This window comes from Lepidothrix coronata, unplaced genomic scaffold (genome assembly GCF_001604755.1).
Source record: "Lepidothrix coronata isolate B3197 unplaced genomic scaffold, Lepidothrix_coronata-1.0 Scaffold37, whole genome shotgun sequence".
NCBI classification, from domain to species: Eukaryota; Metazoa; Chordata; class Aves; order Passeriformes; family Pipridae; genus Lepidothrix; species Lepidothrix coronata.
The window spans coordinates 2,605,701-2,613,062 of record NW_016690217.1 but is presented as its reverse complement, the minus strand read 5'-3'; the positions used below and the strand labels follow the sequence as shown (position 1 = coordinate 2,613,062).

The 7,362-nt window shown below is 44.1% G+C and overlaps 1 protein-coding gene across 5 annotated transcripts in view; it reads left to right on the top strand.

Moving 5' to 3' along the window:
* The first annotated feature begins 395 nt into the window (after positions 1-395).
* The window catches only part of FER (FER tyrosine kinase), a 155,518-nt gene continuing 148,551 nt past the window's right edge, over positions 396-7,362 (top strand). For all 5 annotated transcript variants that reach the window (XM_017812659.1, XM_017812661.1, XM_017812662.1 and 2 more), the window contains exon 1: positions 396-448. The gene's annotated coding sequence lies outside the window, so the exon portion shown is untranslated. The remainder of the gene's footprint in view (positions 449-7,362) is intronic.

Sequence of the window (7,362 nt, the reverse complement as noted above, 5' to 3'; positions counted from 1 at the left end):
GTGTGTGTGCTTCTCGCTGCCTCTCCCTGACGGGGGGGGGGACGGGACACACGACTTCTTGTCCATCTGCCCGTCATGCCCGTTTCCCAGGAGTTCCCTTCTCAGCATTTGCCACTTCTCAGCCTCACGTCGGCACCTACACCTCCGGGATCAACCGCGGGTGTCCCGCGGTGGGCCCGGGGACGCGGGATCGGCGTTGCCTGGATACTTGGGGCGAGCGCGCGCGGCAGGGGCGGTGCCGATGGCGCTCGTGCCCCCTCCGCCCCTCTCCGCGAGCGCGTCACGGCGCGAGGGAGGCGGACCGGGTCGCGATTGGCCGGGCAGGAGAGGGGCCGCGCGCCGCCCGTTGGCCCGCGCGGGTCACGCAGCGCGGGCGGGGCCCGTGACGCGCGCGCGCGGCGGCGGCGGCGGCAGCGGCGGCAGCAGCAGGGGGGGCTTGGCTTGTCAGGTACGGACCGTCCGCACGGGGGGCGCCCGCCGGGTCGGGGCCGCCCCCGCCGGGCACCGCGACACCTGGAACAACCCGGGACACTCGGGATACTCTGGGACACCTGGGATACTCGGCCGACTCAGCGGGGCGGGCGGGCCCTGCTCCGGCTCTACCTGCGGGCGGGGCGGGCACCGGCGTCGCTCTCGTTGTGCCCTGGCGGGGCGGCGGCGGCCGCATCCGGTGGCGGCCCCGGCGGCGTCAGGGGCGCCGCTCGGCCGGCGGCGGCTCCGCCCCGGCGAGTCCGGCACAGCCGATCCCGCCCCCCCGGCCCGGGTTATGGGGGGCGCAGGGTGGGATCGGTCCTGCTCCTGCGGTGCCTGGTGCCGTGCCTTTGGTGCGCGGTCCTGTTCTTTTCTGCCCGGTCTGCTTTCTTTGGTGCCCGCCCTGTGTGTTCCCGTCGCGTGCTCCGGTCTGTGCCGGGACTAGCGGTGGCCCGACCCTGTGATGTTGCGCCCTCGCCGCCCCCCCCAGTAAATGTAACAGCCCTGCAGGTTTGGTTTGGGCTGGTTTTTTTGTTCTTCTTCCTTCCTCCCCCTCCCGTGGCAGCGCTGGCTTTCTTATCTCCTACACTGGATTTGGAGCCCGCACGGTGGGGCCTTCCCAATCCTGCTGCCTTGGCTCTTTTCCTGCGCGTTTTAGTGCTTTGTGTGTTTGTGCTTTTGGTGTCTGCAGGGATACTAAATACTCACATCTTCAGTGTTTGAGAATTAAGTACATAGAAAGGCATTAGACATCCCTTGTCGTGTTGTAATATGTTTCTGTTTGGTTTGACTTCGGGTAAGCATACGCCTCTGGAAGTGACACAGACATCTGGGGTTTTGTTAGACTTTTAAACGAGCCAGCTCGTTTTCTGTTTGCAAGATGGCATTTCATTGCCTTTTAAGTAGGTGACATAACTTTTCCCTGCTTTGAAAACAGACCTGCTCAAAGTGACTTTGATGCTCTGCTGTGTTCTAATGGTACTTCCTTTGAGAAGTTGTGATGTGTAAAAAAATCTTGGTGACATGTGAAACTTTTTTACCAAAAAAATTTACAGGGTATTATTTTAAGTTAATTTTACCTGCTAAATAAATAAAGAAATTGGTGATACAGTTTACTACGTGTAAGTGCTAGTCTTTGGAAGACTCCAAGAGATGGGACATTCACAGTCAAGGCAAATTGTAAACAATCGACGGTTATACAGTAATAATTGTTGTTGGTGACACCAATGTATGTTTTATCGTTTTATAAATTCCTTTTTAGTGTGTTGACAGAAAATGTTAGTACTGTTACAACTTTAAAATATTCAGATGTGGAATGCTAACCCCAGAAGGGTTGGAAGATATTTCTTTGAAGGAGAATATCAGGTCCTGCATGTGCAAGGTTATTTAACTAAACAAAAACTCAATTATCCATCACCTTTCCTGATTTTCTACAGTAACTTTATGTCACAGCTGAATGTTTCAGAGAGAGGTCCTTCATCAGTTGGTGTTTTTATTGCCAATGTATAAAGTGATCATTTAGAAATAATTTGGTACTTGAAAGTAAACACAGGCTGTAGAATGGGCTGGGGAACTTTAGAGAGCTGCAAAGGAAGGTAAGATGGGTTTATGTTAAGAGAGAAGTAGAGGTGACTTTTCCTTCACTAGATTAAGGAAAATAACGGGAAGCAAGATTTGGCTGTGGGGGGCGAGTCACACTACAGTTGGTTAGGATGTATTTCCATACCTAAAAATGTTCATAGTTCAGTGTCATTCTTCCTGCAGGGTAGAGCAGAGGTGCTTTGTCGACTTGAAGTAGGTTTGTGCCAGACGTGATTGTGGGGCAGACATCTAGTGGTCTGTGCTTTGTCCATGAGGAGACTCCCTCTCCCTGCCCGGTTTGCCTGTCCTCGATGGGATATTCCCTCAGCTGGGAAGCAGCAGGGTGAAGGAAGGTATGTTGCCGTGTCAGGCTGAAGGCGGAGAAAGCTGGCGGCAAGCCCGGAGTTGCTCCATACAAGGAGATGGGCTAGGAGCATGAGGTCATCACTTCACAGGGAGGAGTTTTTTTGCACTGTGTGGGAAGTGGGTCTAGGAAAAGGAAAAGAGATTCTTTTGCTGGGGGGGGACGAAGGGGGAGAGGAGAAGAGAAGCAGCAAGAGAAGAGAGGAAAGCCTAAATACATTCCAGCAGGAAGTATACTGCATGTATGCTCTTATCCTAAGAGCTATACTAAATCCACTTAGTTCTGTCCTCATCATAGTGTTGATGTGTTTGCCTTATAAAAATGGATTTCAAAAACTTGGTGGAGAGGTTTATTATACAGTAGAGATAGTCATGGTATTGTTGAGTATTCACCATTTTATTAGGGATTTAAAGGGTTTAAAATACTCTGCATGAAAACAGGCAGAAAGTTTCTACCGTGTGACATTTGCGTTAGATAACTGTAGCATTTCTTTGCAAAGGTTTATTTTGGAAACTTGTTCTTAGTAGTGAACCAATGGAATTCATAGCTTTGTTTTCAGGGTTTGAGAAAAGATAGTTACCTCTCTTTTTAAGAACCGTGTGTGTGGTCGCATGCAGTGCATAGGAAGTTTTGGTAAGAATTCTTAAGAACCAGCAAGGGTGCTTCTGAAATGGCTATTTTGTGTGTGTGTTGTTTGAGGGTTTTTTTTCCTCATAGGACGGTTTCATTGGATGGAGGGTTTTGATTGCTGTCATCTTGTAGCATGAAATTGTATTTGAAAGCATGACTGTAATTTTTTTTATTTCCTCCTGCAAGTTTAAATGCAGTATTAAGTTTGTTTTAGAGGGTAGTCAGTAGTATGTGTTTCCCCGATGATGATAAAAATAAATTTTCAATAAATTAGGACTTAATGCTGTTTTTAATCTGAGTGAATTGTGCTTCATGACATCATTCTACTTTGGATCTTGGATAGCTGTTTGCTCTATCCTAACCAGCCTCCTTTGCATTGCTGCCTTCTACACTAGAGAGAAAGCCAGATAGTTTAACCACATACAATTCTAAATTTTCTTTTTCATATCTTGGTTTCTTACTAACCTGCTCACAATAGAGATGTGTCATAATAGTTTGTAGAGACAACTCTATACTTGTAACTTTGCTGCACTTCAGTGACTGATTTCTTGCCAACTGTGCGGGTTTGTCAGAATTACTCAAATTTGAAATGTATTAGTTGGCCTTTTAGAACCTTGTTTATGTTGTGGACTGGCACCTTGAGCAAAAATGGTATTTTATTAGGCTTTTTGATCTGGTTGCTCTTATTTTCTGCTGAGGGCAGAGTTGGTGCTCAGACCAAATCTTTCGCTTAAGTTTTTGATTGAGTGAACATGGAGTGACAGCAGTAATTGCATCCTGTGAGACATTTCTGTGATGCAGGTCTCTGTTAAGACAATCATATGAAACTTTTTCTTCATGGGAAAAAACCCATCGTGTGTGTACTATTAATCTGTCCTTTAGGTATGCTGTACAATACTGATTGCATAATACTGTAGTCCGTTTGCAGCCCTGTCTTATTAAGGGCTAGTAAGAAAATGCCTAACGAATAACTACTTAATAGTTTGTTATGTCTTGGGCATTTTTCTATATGGTATTGAAGTCTTGGTCTGAAGACAGCTTGCATTTGTCACCACTTGATCTTAAGGGTCTCACAACCTCTTCTTTTCATACTATGGTTTTGGAAGTGAGAAGCTGAGACACTAGGAAATTAAACTTAAGCATAAAACTTCCCATCAATAAAAATTCCCATCATTAAGACCTAGTGAAAAGTTTGTGAATTGTTGCATATTATGTAAGCACTCTTTGCCAGAAGCAGAAGTAAAATCCAGAATGGTGGTAAAATGCATTAATCACGACTTCTTTGTTCCCTGAAATTTCCTGTTTAGTAACTGGAAAACATACAATTACAGCAAGGTGTGTGATGAGGTCGTGAAGGTAAGCCCCTCTGACAGAATGCTGACTCATACTCAGGGCACTCCATCCTCTTTAATAAAAGAGTTGGGCATTTATGGAGAAAAGCACTGTGAAAATAATTACACAGTCACATAATGCATATTCCAAAGAGGGTAGCATTTAGGTTTTGATCCCCAATTTGTGAATCTCTTAATTTCAATACTTGGTTTGTCAGCTTTGCTGCTGTTTGCCAGCTTCTAAACCTTTTGCTTTAGAAAATTTGGAAAAATCTTATTTCATACATTAACAGCATATTGTAACTTACGTGGTTGTATTGGGTCTGGTTGAGCTGTAGTTCATTTCCCCACCCTAGCCCTCACAGTGCTGTGCTTTGCATTGGCAGCTAGAAGGGTGTTGATGACACACCGGTGTTTTGGCTATTGCTGAGCACAGCACCAACCCTGTAACATTCCTTCCTTAGGTGAGGGCGAGATCCTGGGAGAGGACCCAAGTAGGCCAGCTGACCCAAACTGACCAAAAGGATGTTCCATACCATGTGATGCAGCTCAGATATAAAAGCTAAGGCAAGGATCAGGAAGGCAGGCATTCATTGTCTAATGGCTGCCTGCTGAGGAACCGGTACACTGCTGAAGCCCTGCTGCTCGGGAGTGGCTGCTGCTGGTGGGAAGTAGAGAATAAACCCTGTGATGTTTCACTTTGCTTTTGCATGCACAAGCTTCCACTTTGCTTTCACTTTAAGTAAAGTGACTTATCCCAAACCACGAGTTGTTTTTCCACCTTACTCTCTCCCCTGTCCACCTGGGAAGGGGAGTGATAGAGCGGCTGGGTGGGCACCCAGCGTTCAGCCAATATTAACCCACCACAGTGGTTCATAATCACATTTGTAATGTTTGCTGTTGAATTTTGAGTTGCAGTTATAAGTTGTATTTCTCAGTACAAAACAGAGTTGAAAAGGGCATAAATGTAATGGTTATTTGATAAGACAGGAATAATTTTATTGAATATTTGGTGCTGTAATGCTCAGGAAAATAGCATATTAATAATGGCTCAGCTGGTGGAGGTTGTTAGCTGCTTGGCTAGTAAATAAAAAAAATTCACTCCTGGTGAACGTGAATAAACAGAAAAGAGTAGGATTGTAGAATAAACCACAATCATTCAATAAATAAAGCTTTTTCTATCTGCTGTTAAATTGTATAAATCTGTTAAAATCTCTTCAGTGTAGTGTACTGCCACTGTATTTGTTAAAGTTCAGCTTTTTTGAATTGTGCTAAAGCTTTTTTTAATGTTTGGGGTGTCTTTCAGATAGCATCTGACTTCTTAGCTGTGCCTTCTGCTTTGAAATGTTCATTAGTGTAACATAATACCCCACAGTATTATTCTAAGTAAGTTTCAGGAATTATAGATAAGGGGTACAGTCAAGTGAAGTGGTAAAGTTGTAAAACAATGACAAGCTTATGCACTGTAAAAATGGTATTTTTCAAACAAGGATTGCTGTCCCTTCAGAAAAATCTGAGAATTGCTTTTGTAGCCAGTGTTAAAGAAAACCATGTGACTTTGCAGCGGCTTTTTACTGATTAAAAGACAGAGAACATGGAATCAGAAAAACACGTGCTTGTTTATTGTTCATATATTTATTGTATATTGCTGCTGTGAATGGTGTGTTTCCTCCTAAGGAGAGTTATCTCTCCTGTAATTTCTATAATATGTTTTTTTACGTTTTCAGCAGATGTGCTAACTGGAGCTCACCAGTTGGCCTGATTTGCCAAATACAGAAAAAAATGTTAGCAGTTGAAGTGTGTATCTGAAAAAGTAAGGAATTGTAAAGGGCCTGTAGCAAAGATAGAGGAAGGCCATTTAATACCCAATTTTGCCTTTTGAATTAGGTGAATATTGAAATTGGAGTGGAAAATCATCCGTGAATGTGTTAAATAAATCTGAAGTTACTATTTTAACAAATTTAACTGGCATCTAGATTATCTGATTTATCTAAATGATTTTTTTTTGTAATGTGAGAAGGTAATTACATGCCATTCTTATTTCAATTTGATTCAATCCTTGTCTTCCTCCATGACCTCTTAGTTTTCCAAGCTGCCTGCTTTCTAGCTCTGCTTCTCTGGAGCGAGCTGCTACCTCTGAAAGGAAACCTGCCCTCAGCTCATGGGATAGTTTTCTCCAGGCTCTACTTCATCACACTGCAGCAGATTTATGTCCTTTACAGAGCAGTCTTCCAGAGCTGTCCTATTCCGGTATGCTTTGTGTCCTAAGGCTTCATGTTTCCACGAAGCTTGCGGTGCATACCCTGTGCAAAAAATCAGTCTGATGGACTGTAACACGGTAGTTTCTTTTGCTCTGGTATTTCATCACCAAAGTCACCCCAACCAGGCTCGAGGAGCCTAAGTGGAGATGTGGGGATTAGCAATGTGGTTGTGGATAGTCTGCTTTCTGGGAGGTGGAAGCTGCCTTTTCCAAAGCCGTGATTAAGCAGATGGTTGTTAACATTTGTCTATTGCAGTAGTATGGCTTGTGTCCCTCAACATAATTTTTCTCAAGTGAAGTTCGGATGTTAGCTTTAAAGATGCATTCCGTCAGATTCCCCTCAACTGTCTCTGAGTACAGTAAGGCAAGAATTCTGAGGGAGCTAAATAACTCTTGCCTTCAATACAAACATTACTATCATCCCTAACTTTTTTGGTTCTGAAGAATACTCAGGAATGGTGTTATGTTATGAAGGACATTGTCCTTTTAAATGAACTGTTGGCTTCTTGGTATAATTTCTGGAAAGAATAATTTTGAGATACAGAATGAAAGACTGGGGATAAAATAGTAATCTATTTTAATAAAGATCAGGTAGGCTGACTCTTACGTATGCAAATAAATTTCCATCTGAAGACTCCAAGCATGCATTTTTTTGTGCACCTGTGCACTTCAGTATCACTTGTCCAGACACTTGAAAGATGAAACATCCACAACTTTTAACTGTT